General features: G+C 48.0%; 1 long non-coding RNA gene across 1 annotated transcript in view; it reads right to left on the bottom strand.

Annotated features, from left to right (window-relative positions):
* Positions 1-14520, bottom strand: part of LOC146352318 (uncharacterized) — a 36122-nt gene extending 21602 nt beyond the window's left edge. The window contains exon 1 of the long non-coding RNA XR_014787347.1: positions 14375-14520. This is a non-coding gene — a long non-coding RNA (uncharacterized LOC146352318). The remainder of the gene's footprint in view (positions 1-14374) is intronic.
* Positions 14521-15168: the final 648 nt, after the last annotated feature.

Genomic DNA, 15168 nt, shown 5'->3' with positions numbered 1-15168 from the left:
CGGGATGAAGCTTACCTGGGGCGGATGTCCCGGCGGCGCCAGCTCCAGCGGCGGCTCCGGCGGCAGTGGCTGGTCTTTCGACTGGCTGCCGCATCAGCCATTTGTGTCTGCTGTTTTCAGTGATAGGCTACATAAATACTTACGTAGGCTAAAACAGCGGGGAAAAAACGCAAATAGCGCCCACTACACTATTCGCATTCCCCTTTTTTTTCGCCGTAATTGTTGTTATTTATTTGATCAGTTGCTTCCGACTCTTTGTGACTTCATGGACCAGCCCACGCCAGAGCTTCCTGTCGGCTGTCACCACCCCCAGCTCCCCCAAGGTCAAGTCCGTCACCTCCAGAATATCATCCATCCATCTTGCCCTTGGTCGGCCCCTCTTCCTTTTGCCTTCCACTTTCCCTAGCATCAGCATCTTCTCCAGGGTATCCTATCTTCTCATTATGTGGCCAAAGTACTTCAGTTTTGCCTTTAATATCCTTCCCTCAAGTGAGCAGTCTGGCTTTATTTCCTGGAGTATGGACTGGTTTGATCTTCTTGCAGTCCAAGGCACTCTCAGAGTTTTCCTTCAGCACCACAGTTCAAAAGCATCTATCTTCCTTCACTCAGCCTTCCTTATGATCCAGCTCTTGCAGCCATAGGTTACTACGGGGAATACTATTGCTTTAACTATGCGGACCTTTGTTGTCAGTGTGATGTCTCTGCTCTTAACTATTTTATCAAGATTTGTCATTGCTGTCCTCCCAAGAAGTAAATGTCTTCAGATTTCCTGGCTGCAGTCAGCATCTGCAGTAATCTTTGCGCCTAGAAAGACAAAGTCTGTCACTGCCTCCACATTTTCTCCCTCTATCTGCCAGTTCTCAATCAAGCTGGTTGCCATAATCTTGGGTTTTTTTAGGTTTAACTGCAACCCAGCTTTTGCACTTTCTTCTTTCACCTTCATCATGAGGTTCCTCAGCTCCTCCTCGCTTTCAGCCATCAAAGTGGTATCATCTGCATATCTGAGATTGTTAATGTTTCTTCCAGCGATTTTAACTCCAGCCTTGGCTTCATCAAGCCCAGCACATCGCATGATGTGTTCTGCGTACAGGTTGAATAGGTACGGTGAGAATATACAGCCCTGCTGTACCCCTTTCCCAATCTTAAACCAGTCCGTTGTTCCGTGGTCTGTTCTTAACGTTGCTACTTGGTTGTTATATAGAGATTCCTCAGGAGGCAGACAAGATGACTTGGTATCCCCATACCACCAAGAACTTGCCACAATTTGTTATGATCCACACAGTCAAAGGCTTTAGAATAGTCAATAAAACAGAAATAGATGTTTTTCTGAAACTCCCTGGCTTTCTCCATTATCCAGCGGATATTGGCAATTTGGTCTCTAGTTCCTCTGCCTTTTCGAAACCCAGCTTGTACATCTGGTAATTCTCATTCCATGATTTGCTGGAGTCTACCTTCCAAGATCTTCAGCATTACCTTACTGGCATGTGAAAGAAGTGCCACTGTTCAATAGTTTGAACATTCTTTGGTGCTTCCCCTTTTTGGTATGGGGATATAAGTTGATCTTTTCAAATCTGGTGGCCATTCTTATGTTTTCCAAATTTACTGGCATATGGCATGCATCACCTTGACAGCATCATCTTGCAAGATTTTAAACAGTTCAGCTGGGATACCATCATCTCCTGCTGCCTTGTTATTAGCAATGCTTCTTAAGGCCCATTCAACCTCACTCTGCAGGATGTCTGGCTCTAGATCACTGACCACACTGTCAAATCTATCCCCGATATTATTATCCTTCCTATACAGATCTTCCGTATATTCTTGCCACCTTTTCTTGATCTCTTCTGCTTCTGTTAGGTCCTTGCCATCTTTGTTTTTGGTCATACCCATTTTTGCCTGGAATTTACCTCCGATGTTTCTAATTTTCTGGAAGAGGTCTCTTGTCCTTCCTATTCTATTATCTTCTTCCTCTTCCGCGCATTGCTTGTTTAAAAATAATGCCTTATCTCTTCTGGCTAAACTCTGGAATTTTGCATTTAATTGGGCATCTCTCCCCCTATCACTGTTGCCTTTTGCTTTCCTTCTTTCTTGGGCTGCTTCCAGTGTCTCAGCAGACAGCCATCTTGCCTTCTTGGTTTTCTTCTTCTTTGGGATGTTTTTTGTTGCCGCCTCCTGAACAATGTTGCGAACTTCTGTCCATAGTTCTTCCGGGACCCTATCTACTAAATCTAGTCCCTTAAATCTATTCCTCACCTCCACTGCATATTCATGAGGAATATTAGTGAGCTCATATCTAACTGATCTGTGGGTCTTCCCTATTCTCTTTAGTCTGATTCTAAATTGTGCAATAAGAAGTTCATGATCTGAACTACAATCAGCTCCAGGTCTTGTTTTTACCAACTGCATAGATGTCCGCCACCTTTGGCTACAAAGGATGTAGTCAATCTGATTTCGGTGTCAACCATCTGGTGAAGTCCATGTATAAAGTCGTCTCTTAGGTTGTTGGAAGAGAGTGTTTGTTATGCACAGTGAGTTGTCTTGGCAAAATTCTATCAGCCTATGTCCTGCTTCATTTTCTTCTCCCAGACCATGCTTGCCTGTAATTCCAGGTGTCGTTTGACTACGCACCTTAGCATTCCAGTCTCCTGTAATGAAAATAACACCTTTGTTTGGTGTACCATCCAGTAGGTGCTGCAGATCCTCATAGAACTGATCTACTTCTGCTTCTTCAGCATCTGTGGTTGGGGCATATATTTGGATCACTGTCATGTTGAATGGCTTACCCTGAATTCGAATTGAGATCATTCTGTCATTTTTTTGATTGTATCCAAGCACTGCTTTAGCCACTTTATTATTAATTATGAAGGCTACTCCATTTCTTCTGTGGTCCTCTTGTCCACAGTAGTAGATCTGGTGGTCATCTGATGTGAAGTGGCCCATTCCAGTCCGTTTCAGTTCACTGATACCCAAAATGTCTATATTTAATCTTGACATCTTCCCAGTAACCACATCCAATTTGCCCTGGCTCATAGATCTTACATTCCAGGTTCCTATGGTGTGTTGATCTTTAGAACATCAGATTCGTCGTTCACCACCAGCACCATCGGCTGCTAGCCGTCCTTCCGGCTTTGAGCTAGGCTACATAAATACTTAGCCCCACATCTGGGGCTAGTTGAACTTATCCTCTGTTCCTCCCCAGTAGCTTTTTGACCATCTTCTGACCTGGGAGTCCCATCTCCTGATGGTATACCAACATATCTCTGGTTGTACTGATCCATTTAGTTTTCATGGCAAGAATACTGGGGTGGGTTGCCGTTTCCTTCCCCAGGGAGTGTATTTAGTCTGACCTCTCTGCCATGACCTTCCCGTCTTGGGTGTCCCTTCATGGTTTAGCTCATGATGTCATTGATGTGTCAAGCTCCAGCACCACGACAAGGTAACGATCTCCTTTGCTGAAGAGCAAACCTTCAGCTTCGCTGTAATAGCCTTAGGGATGTCAGAGAATTCCGCGACGGATCTCAGTGAGGCTGAATGCCAGTGCATTCGGCCCCTTGAAATCCGTCACGGAACAAAGTCCCTGGTGCCCCCACCACACAAAAGTCCTGCCCGGCCTCCACACCCACCCCACCTATGTAAAAAATATTTAAGTAGGCTAGAATGGCGGGGAAAAAAAGTAACAGAAACAGCGCCCACTACGCTATTTGCATTCCCTGTTTTTTTGCCGTAATAGCCTACGTAAATATTTAGTAGGCTAGAACAGTGGAAAATAGGGAACGCAAATGGCGGCCGCTGTAGCTGCCGCCATTTGCGTACGCCGTTGTTGTTATTGTTGTTTTTGAGGTTGCTATGATAGGCTACATAAATACTTACATAGCCTATCACGGAAGCCTAGCTGGATGCAAATGGCAGCCGCTATGGCAGCCGCCATTTGCGTCTGCAGCAACCTGTCCATGGCCAGAAATCCGTAAAATATTTACATAGGCTAGAACGGCAAAAAATAGGGAATGCAAATGGCAGCCACCATAGCCGCCACCATTTGCATACTCTGGTTTTTTTTGGGGGGGGGGTTAGCCATGATAGGCTACGTAAATACTTACATGGCCTATCACAGCTGCAAGGATGCCAATGGCAGCTGCAGCAGCCCAGCCACGGCCGGCCAGGTAGGGATGGGGGAGAATTTCTCCCCGAAACTTCGGGGGGCCGAGTGCCAACGTATTCGGCCCCCCGAAGTAGTTTCGGGGAGAAATTCTCCGCCCCCCCCGCCCCCGCCCCCCCCCCGGGATGGGACTTACCTTTCCCGAATGTCCCTCCCGGCGGCAGGTCCCGGCGGCGGTTCGGCAGGTCTTCGACAGGGGCAGAGGCGGCAGCCGGTCTTTTGACCGGCTGCCGCCGCCGCCATTCCAATAAAACTAAAAAAAAAAAAAACGCCCCCGTGATAGGCTACGTGACGATTAAAGTAGCCTATCACGGCTAGATTTGCTAAGTCAGCCGTGATAGGCTATGTAAATCGTCATGTAGCCTATCACGGGTGACTTAAAAAAAAAAAAGCGCGTACGCAAATGGCGGCCCCCATAGGGAGCTGCCATTTGCATTCCTTACAGCGACCAAATAAGGAACGCGAATGGCAGCTCCCTATGGGGGCCGCCATTTGCGTACGTGCTTTTTTTTTTTTTTAAGTCACCCGTGATAGGCTACGTGACGATTAATGTAGGCTATCACGGCTGACTTTGCAGATCTAGCTGTGATAGGCTACGTTAATCGTCACGTAGCCTATCATGGGGGCGTGTGTTTTTTTTAACTTTTTAGTTCGCGGCCGGGCGAGGCGAGGCGAGGCGCCTCCTCCCCGGCCTGAATTTCGGCCGGGCGAGGTGGGAAGCCTCCCCCCCGGCCTGAATTTCGGCCGGGCAAGGGGGGAAGCCTCCCCCCCCGGCCTGAACTTCGGGGGGAGCAGCGAAGCACCTCCCCCCCACCGCGAAGCAAGCTGCGAGACCAGGTAAGTGGCTTTCGTGCACCCCTATGGCCAGGAGACCAGCCGCTGGAGCCGCTGCCGGAGCCGCCACTGCATACGCCGCATACGCCCCAGGTAAGTTCCATCCCAAGGGGATTCCACGGGGGGGCAGGAGGCCGTTCCACCATGGATTCTTTAGAATCCGGCCTCACTGGAATCCATGGCAGAATTCTCTGCCATCCCTAAAACAGATAGGAAGTTCTTTAAGCACTGGGGAGGTGTGTTCTGAACACCCAGTCTCAGTCAAGAGCATAGCAACTGTGTTGTGAACTAGCTCCAGTTTTTAGGCAACCCCATTCTTCAAAGGCAGCCCCATTTATAACTCAGTGCAGTAGTGTAGCCAACTGCACAAAGAGGATGGAACTAACATGTGCATTAGGAAGCTTCTGTGGTGCTGGTGGTGGTGATGGCTGGGGAGGACTGTAATTATTTTATGGTAAAGCCATCATATGCCAAAGCCATTGTATACATAGAAAAGAGACCCTAAATGTAACACTGACCCCAGCCATTGTGGGGTAGAGTTGGTGATATGGCATCTGTAGCAGAAAGAATTGCAATTATTTTGGTTTCTGTAAAGGGAAGAGAACACACATTGTTTTTAATTCATTTTGGCACACTGACTCCAACTTCATTGCTAATTCCCAAGTCATTCTGATGAATTCATAGAAGAATAATTTGAATGAAAAAAAGCTTTAGCAAATTAACTGACAAAAATCCATTATGTAAAGACAGGAGGCTGCTATACAGACTATTTATCAAATGTTTATCCACAAGTCACGGAAGTGCAGGCTTTGTCGGCAAGTATGAATCTTGCGATAATAATCGTTGCAGAAATGGAAGGAAGAGAGGCCCTGGAGCTGGATGGTGGAATGCAAGCTGGGCAGGAATGATCCATCTTGCTAATTGTGATGGCATCTTACTCACTACTGCACCTCCGCAATATGACTCTATTGTGATAAGTCCTTGTCCTCAGCAAATTAAAACTCACAGTTCATTCGTAGCCAGCTAGTTGCCATATGTGAGGATGGAAGGTACCTCAGTGCCATCTCTTCCTTACCTGTAGTTGTTAGAGGAAGGAATTCAGGGCCACACACCTAACAAGTAGGGGTACACGAAAGCCACTTACCTGGTCTCGCAGCTTTGCACGGTGGGGGGGAGGCGCTTCGCTGCTCTCCCCCCGAAATTTAGGCCGGGGAGGAGGCGCCTCGCCTCGCCCGGCCGCGAAATAAAAAGTAAAAAAAAAACCCGCCCCCGTGATAGGCTACGTGACAATTAACGTAGCCTATCACGGCTAGATCTGCAAAGTCAGCCGTGATAGGCTACGTCAATCGTCACATAGCCTATCACGGGTGACTTAAAAAAAAAAAAGCGCATACGCAAATGGCAGCCCCCATAGGGAGCCGCCATTCGCGTTCCTTATTTGGTCGCTGTAGTCTACGTAAATCTTTACATAGACTACGGCGAAAATAAGGGCAACGCAAATAGCGTTGCCCTTATTTGGTCGCTGTAGTCTACGTAAAGATTTACGTAGACTACAGCGACCAAATAAGGAACGTGAATGGCGGCTCCCTATGGGGGCCGCCATTATCCATACGTGCTTTTTTTTTTTTTTTAAGTCACCCGTGATAGGCTACGTGACGACTTACGTAGCCTATCACGGCTGACTTTGCAAATCTAGCCGTGATAGGCTACATTAATCGTCACGTAGCCTATCACGGGGGCATTTTTTTTTTTTTTTAGTTTTATTGGAATGGCAGCGGCGGCAGCCGGTCGAAAGATCGGCTGCCGCCCCCGCCCCTGACAAAGACCCGACGAACTGCCGCCGGGACCCGCCGCCGGGAGGGACATTCGGGAAAGGTAAGTCCTGTCCCAGGGGGGTGTGCGGGGGGCGGGGGGGTGCGGAGAATTTCTCCCCGAAACTTCTTCGGGGGGCCGAACACGTTGGCGCTCGGCCCCCCGAAGTTTCGGGGAGAAATTCTCCACCAACCCTACTAACAAGGAACAATTGGGATGGAAACTGTTCGCATTCATGTCTTATGACTAAGAGGTAAGAGCTCATAGAAAACAACTATGAATCATTCTACATACTCTAAAACCACTCAGGAATACAAAAGATGCAGAGAATAATGCAGGGAATGCAGAGACATCTAATAAAAGGAGATGTTTAGTCATTTTACAAAGGAGTAGAATATTATATAACTTGGTTGTGTATGTGCTGTCAGAATCAGAGCTGTGTGTGTGTGTGTGTGTGTGTGCGCGCACGCACGTGTGTGTGTTTGAAAGAGAGAAACAATACTTTGTGATAGTGGTTTATACTGAAAAAATAAAGTTAATGTTTTGTGCTCCCCTCTTCCATTGAGAGGTCCCAAGGGCAGCATGACCCAGATATGAGGTTTCCTTTGGAGGACAGAGTACTGAGACTTAGGCAGAAATCCTGTGTTCACAGTGGGACTTGCATCCCAAGTAAATGCGCTTAGGATTGTGCTGTGAAGGCAATTTTGTAATATTTGCTTGATTTACAAATATACCGGCAGAGGATATGTGAAGGCAATGAGTATGTGCTATTAGCTGTGCTACAGCATATCAGATCCCCAGAGTGAGGCAGTACACCCCAAGGTGCTTTCGTCTTCAGCCAACTATCAGTTCTGCTTCTCTCTCCCTCAGTTTGTTTAATTTGTTCCTGACTGCTGCTGTTCACACAAACACACATGCTCCTTATGTCAGTCTCTGTTCTCAACCAGGAGAGGTCTGTGTCTCCTCCCCCAACTTCTGATGGATATTTGGTGGATATATCAAGCACATAATGGTTGCCAGCTGTCTCCCAGCTAATAGCTCCTATCAAAGAAACATCAACCCAGAGCTGTGCACAAATAGCCTCTTAAAATTCTCCACTGTATTTCTGGGCAAAGAAATTGGAGAGATAATTTCACTGACTTCCTCCAGGGTGGGGTGAAATTCTCTAATAGTTTCTCACAGGTGGAGCTCACCCTTGGCAGGTGTTTTTGCAAAGCTTCCCCTCCCCTAGGGGTTTTTGGTTTTATGCATTGCACTAGCAGCAACTGTGTTGGTAGCTTGGCCCCCATTTCGCATCCTCCACAAATATCTAGATTTGTTTTACTGCATTTCTATCCCGCCTTTCCCCCTCTTTTCCTCCTCCCCTCCATTTCATCCTCACAACAACAACCCTGTGAGGTAGGATGGGCTGAGAGTCTGTGACTGGCCCAAAGTCACCCAGTGAGCTTCTATCGCCAAGCAGGGACTAGAACCCAGTTCTCCCAGCTCCCAGTCCAACACTCTCACCACTACACCACAGTAGTTCTCCAGTGGCCCTTTTGGTACTCCGTAGCAGCTACGGAGCACTAAAAGGGTCAACTTTAGCTTCCAAACTAGCTACATTTGACCCTTTTGGCACTCAGCAGGAGCTACAATTACCATTCCCCACCCCCCAAAGAAATATTGGGCAGTGTGGCAGGAGCATAAGGTGGGGCTGAGGGGGCCTATGGGGCCAAATGTTCTTCATTCTTCCTATTTAGGGTGGCTAAATAGCCGCACGGGCGGCTCGCCGAGTGGCAGGGAGCTTGAGAGCTGGTCTGGGTGCATGCAAGCAGGGGCAGGGGCTGGGCAGGCAGGCACCTGGAGTACCCGGACGGGTGGGGTGCCTGCCCATCCCTAAACGAAGTGCCTAACTGCGGTGGTTTTGTTTGTTTCATTGTTTGTTTTGCTAAAAGGTAGGGATGCCTGAGGAATTTAGTCTTTGCAAATTCTGATATGTACTGACACCATCCACACCTTGCAGATTAATCTGCACATCAGAATGTAGCTTACTTATCTGTCAGTTTTTAGTGGAGGCTGGTGGCTCCTATGTCAGTGGGGCAGTAAATCCACTGTGCTGAACCTAAGGTGCTGAACCTATTTTTGGGATAGGGTCCAGCACTTTGGAGAGCTCCTTCGGAGTTATCACTGGTTCTGATTGAAACCCAGAGTGGATTCACTGCCCCACTGACATCAGAGCCGCCAGCCTCCACTGTCAGATTTTGCACATCTCCAAATGTGGAGACATGATTCTCAGCTCCAAAAAAAATATCAATGTGCATTTTAAAATGTGTAGCTTGAGATCAAAGTCATTTATACATGTGTATTTTAAGAGAGGATAGTTCAAAATATGTATTTATATTAGGGATGGTGGAGAAATCCACCATGGACTCCAATGAGGCTGGATTCTTTAGAATCCAGCCCCCTGGAGTCCGTGACGGAATGGACTATTCCCCCTCCGTCACCCCTCGAAATCCTCCCCGGACGGACCCTACCTGCTGCCGGCTGGTCCAGGTCCGTTCGCTGCTGCTGTCCGTCCGCTGCCCCGGACTGTGGACACAAATGGCGTCGGGCGTAGCGGACGCCATTTGCATCCCTGCTCTTTTCGGTGATAGGCTACATAAATATTTACGTAGCCTATCACGAAAAGAGCAGGGACACAAATGGCGTCCCCTACACCGGACGCCATTTGCAGCCGCAGCCTGGCCGTGGACAGAAGTCTGGCTGCGGATAGGCCCGGCCGGCAGCTCTGCGGACTGGCTACAGAATGGAGCTGGCCAGGGAGGATTCCGGGGGGAGGGATGGATCACATATATGCATATGTGCATATATTCCAGGGGGAGGGATGGATCAGCCCCCCATGGATGCTCGGACCAGAATGGTAAGTGGGTTTCGTACACCCCCAACTTATATGAAATTGTCATTTAAAAAACAAAACAAAACACAGATTAATGCAGAAGTGAGCCAGAATGGACTTATTAGTGAACACATGAGAAGGTGGCCTGGGCTAGAAATAGACAGATCTTACTATCCCTATGAAGTGGAATGAAGAAATCCTTGTCTTAACATATTCCCTGCTTGCTGATGCTTAGGGATGTCAGAGAATTCTGCCATGGATCTCAGTGAAGCCGAAAGCCAGTGCATTCAGCCCCCCGAAATCTGTGGCAGAACGAAGCCCCCCGCCCCACCACCCCACGAAACGTACGAGAAACAGAGCACTTACCTGGTGCCGTTCGCACTACTTTGCAAATGGCGGCCATATCTGCCTCCGCCGTTCGCTTCCCCATTTAGGCCGTGATAGGCTACATAAATACTTACGTAGCCTATCACGGCTAATGCAGGGACACCACTTGCATCCCTGCGGAGGCTGTGATCAGGGATGTTGGGGAATTCCACCACGGATCCCGGGGGGAGAATTCCAGTGAATTTGGCCCCATGGAATCTGTGGTGGAACGGAGCCCCCCGCCCCTCCATCCCGTGAAAGCCCCGCGAAACGGAGCCTACCTGGCTGCGGCTCTTGCTGCGGCGGTGGCGGCAGCGTAGGTGCGTAGGGGACACCATTTGCGTTCCCATTTTAGCCGTGATAGGCTATGTAAATATTTACGTAGCCTATCATGGGCTACCATAGGGATGCAAATGGTGTCCCCTACACAGGACGCCATTTGCGTCTGCACCAGCTCAGCAGCGGCTGGAGGCCCCGCTGCGGGTTGGCCCAATTCCGGGGGGGAGGAACGGATCACCTCCCCCCCGTCGAGGATTTTGGGGGGAGGAACGGATCGCCTCCCCCCACCTGCGGAACCCAGCGGAGCCAGGTAAGAAGGGTTTTGTACACCCCTAGCTGTGATAGGTTACATAAGTATTTACGTAGCCTATCACGGCAAAAAAAGGGAATGCAAATGGCGGCCGCCAGAGTCGCCACCATTTGCGACTGCAGGCTCCAGACGCCTGCGAATGCACCCGGCCAGCAGCTCCGCAGAGTTGCCACAGAGCAGAGCCGGCCGGGTTAGGATTTTGTGGGGAAGGTGCAGAGCACCTTCCCCCCACCGCAAATCACCCCTGCGAAAAGGTGAGTGACTTTCGTACATCCCTACTGATGCTACATATAATTTTAGAAGCTCTATGTTTCTTCTTCCATTAGAATTCTTTTTCCAGGGAGTTTTTAAATCTATCTATCTATCTATCTATCTATCTATCTATCTATCTATCTATCATCTATCTATCTATTGCATTTATATCCCACCTTTTTTCCTCTTGCAAGGAACTCAAGGCAGCTTACATTCTCCTCCTCCTCCTCCTCTCCATTTTATCCTCACAACAACAACCCTGTGAGGTAGGTTGGTCTGAGAGTCTGTGACTGGCCCAAAGTCACCGAGTGACCTTCCATGGCGAGTGGGGACTACAACCCGGATCTCCTGGCTCCCAGTCCAGCACTCTCACCACTATACCACACTGGCTTTCAAAATAAATTATTGTGACTAAATAAGGCATTTGATTCTCCATGTGTCAATGTTTACATTACATTAAATGGGTTAATGAGTTTTCAGGCTTGTAACACAGCTCTCATTTTATCTTAGATGAAAGGTCTTGCCAGATCAGATAACCTTTATGATAGAATATCAAAAGAAGGTATAATTAAATCAAATTATTCTTCAGAGTTGAGATGATAGACAAAATAGAGACAGGCTCCTCAAGTGATAGCAGAACAGAGACCACTTTACCCTTCATTGCTCTTTGCAGCTATTTTAAAGAAAGATTTCCCATTTTCATGTTCAGTGGTCTGAGAAGGTTTTATGGTACAGAAATAATAATTTGCTCAAACAAATTTAGCTGCCCAATTTCTTTTGGCATTGTACCAATTAAGCCATTCAAGAGACATACTCCTGCCAACTAGATTAGGCTGCAGTGCATTTACGAAAAGCAGAAAAAACACAAGATCAACTTGCTATCTATGCTGGATATTAAGATGAAATGTCCCACTTGAGGTCATATAATTTCTTCTCTTTTTTGTCTATTTATATATTTCTGAACATGGATTAAGTTGGATAAACTTTAGTTGTATCCCTGGGGATGATCCATTCAGACCTAGGCACTTTTAAGGACCTATTGAATTCAGTGGGAGACTCACATATGTGCTTAAACCTCTCCCATTGAAAAGTAGGGTTGGCGGAGAATTTCTCCACAAATCTTCGGGAGGACGAGTGCCGACGCATTCGGCCCCCCAAAAGTGTTGGGGAAATTCTCTGCCGGCCCCCCGCCCCCCCCGGGATGGGACTTACCTTCGGCGAATGTCCCTCTCGGCAGCGGGTCCCGGCGGCAGTTCGGCGGCGGTTCAGCAGGGGCGGGGGCGGCGGCCGGTCTCCCGACCGGCTGCCGCCACCGCCATTGCAAAAAAAAAAAGTAAAGTAAAAAAACCCCACACACCTCTGATAGGCTACGTAACGATTTACGTAGCCTATCACGGCTAGATTTCCAAAGTCAGCCGTGATAGGCTACGTAAATCGTCACGTAGCCTATCACCGGTGACTTTGAAAAAAAAAAAAAGCGCGTACGCAAATGGCGGCACCCATGGGGCTCCACCATTTGCATTCCTTATTTTGGCACGTCTAGCCTACATAAAGATTTACGTAGACTACAGCGAAAATAAGGTAACGCTATTTGCGTTGCCCTTATTTTCGCCGTAGTCTACGTAAATCTTTACGTAGACTAGATGTGCTAAAATAAGGAATGCAAATGGTGGTCTCCATGGGAGCCGCCATTTGCGTACACGCTTTTTTTTTTTTTTTCAAAGTCACCCGTGATAGGCTACTTGACGATTTACATAGCCTATCACGGCTGACTTTGGAAATCTAGCCGTGATAGGCTACGTAAATCGTTACGTAGCCTATCACGTGTGTGGTGTGTGTTTTTTTTACTTTTTTTTCGCAGCCGGGTAGACGGGGCACTCCTCCCCAGCCTGAATTTCGCTGGCAAGAGATGGGGCGCCTCCCCCCCGGCCTGAATTTCGGCCGGGTGAGGGGGGGCACCTCCCCCCCCTCGCCTGAACTTCGGGGGGAGAACCGAAGTGCCTCCCCCCCACCGCGAAGCAAGCTGCGGGACAAGGTAAGTCCCTTTCGTCCATCCCTATTGAAATGATTTGGACTTAGGCATTCTGAACTTCAACTGTTCATGCCCTTTAGGGTTTTCAGCTGTATTAAAACATCTACTGAATTTTGTTGCAAACTATGGAGAATCCATTGTTTCACTAGCTGATCTCATAAAGATCTTTTTAATCTTAGCACCAGAACTATGGGCACCTTTTTGTTTAATTAGTATCTATAATTGTATTAAATATCACTTGGATTCTGAAAATAATATATATTATTGCATTTCTTTTATGGGGAGAGCAATCCTATGGCCATAGGATTTTTCAGTTTCTGGTTGGGATGGGGGAGAATTCCGCCACGGACCCCAATGAGGCTGGATTCCAAGAATCCGGCCCCATTGGGGCCCGTGGCGGAACAGAACACTCACCTCCATGCCCCTCCTTAATCCGTGTGGGTTGGCTCCCTTTGTGTGCTGATTCTGCGGAGCCAAACTCCAGCTCCGCTCCGCTGGCAATATGGCTGGCCGCCATTGCCGTGCCATCTTGCTGGGGTAGGGTAAGTGAGTCTCAGGACGCAAATGGCGTAGTGGGTGCCATTTGCGGTCATAAAGCTGGTAGATTAGCCTAAATGCCTCTGTAAATGGATGCATTTAGGCTAATCTATCAGCTTTATGGCCGCAAATGGCATCCACTATGCCATTTGCGTCCCTGTTTTTCCCCACAATAGGCTACGCAAATATTTGCGAAGCCTATTGCATGAACAGGGATGCAAACGGTGTAGTGGATGCCATTTGCAGCCATAAAGCTGGTAGATGAGCCTAAATGCAGGCATTTACGGCTGCATTTAGGCTTACTACCAGCTTTACGGCCGCAAATGGCATCCACTACTCCATTTGGTCCAGAGACTCACCCTACCCCAGCGATACGGCACGGCAATGGCGGCCAGCTGTATCAACAGTGGAACGGAGCCGGCAGCCAGCTCCGCAGGATTACCGCGGAGCGGAGCTGGCCCGCATGGATTCCTGGGGGGGAGGGATGGCTCACCTCCCCCTCATGCAGACCCCCCTGCCAGAATGGCAGGTAAGTGTTCTGTACATCCCTTGTTTCTGGGAACTGAGCTCCCTGCCCTCTCCCCTGCCACCTTGTAGGCAGCATGGTTCTTCCCCGTCTCCATACTCGTAACCACAGTGTGGTGCAGGTGAAAAGGGGGCTTCCTGGGGGCGGGGAGGGGAGGAGACCACAGAATCATAATTATGACACTTCCTATGTGCCATCTAGCCTCCCTGCTCCCACTCCAATGGCCCCAGCTAGACAGCTAAAATTGGCTGTCTAGCTGCTAGGGATGTATGAATTGTGTACCTTCCATGCCACTTGACTTCTGCAGTTTGCAGCCAGTGCTCCGTACCATCGTTCACAAGCCCCCGGAATTCTCCTCTTTTTTTTCTGCTCTGAAAATTATGAAGATAAATCCATACCAACAACCGTAATTCCGGTGCCCAGCCATCTCCGTGTGTCTGCATAACGTCTGTAAGAAAGGCTATTTTTCGTAGATATTTACGTATTTTTTCCCCTGCTCTGAGACGTGCAGTAATTACTTTCAGCCAAAACACTTCCTCCTCCTAGGGGCTTCCCAAAACAAGGCTGCCCTGGGTGTGCCTGAGCAATGCACTCTTTGTTTAAAGCAATGCTGTTTTAAAGAAAGAAAAAACCTTTTAAAATGACCATGCTGGTCTGGAGCCCTGCACGAGGTATTATTCTCCCTGCTAAGCTTTATATTTCCACATCCAGCGTTGTTGTTGACATTGTGAGGCTAAAATGGAGAGGAGAACCAACTCTGTGCATGTCTACTCAGAAGTAAGTCTTACTGAGTTCAATGAGACTTACTCCTACACATGTCAGCACCCCACTTGCCCCCAGCTCGGCTTTGTATTTCCACATCCAGCTCATTAGCAAACGTCCTGTTAGCTATCTCAGTGGGTGACTTTGGGCTGGACTCTAACCACTACATCATACTTCTGTTATATGAAACTCATGAAGAAAAAGAGACAGTATAATGGAAAGTTCTTTCTGAAGCAGTCACACTTCACTTGTACAAATGCAGCATGAAGGGAAAGATCAGCAGCCTTCTCTTTGTTTGAATAAAAAGCACACTCTGCACATGCTCAGGGAATGGACAAAATGAGGAAGTTTTTTCTCATTACATATATAAAAACTTACGTATTTATTATTGGAATATACTACCTTGCATTTTTATTTATGAAAATTTTGC

Source organism: Heloderma suspectum, chromosome 2 (genome assembly GCF_057233095.1).
Source record: "Heloderma suspectum isolate Gila_16-S chromosome 2, 16-S_ref, whole genome shotgun sequence".
Lineage (NCBI taxonomy): Eukaryota > Metazoa > Chordata > Lepidosauria > Squamata > Helodermatidae > Heloderma > Heloderma suspectum.
This window is presented reverse-complemented; position numbering and strand designations above follow the sequence as displayed.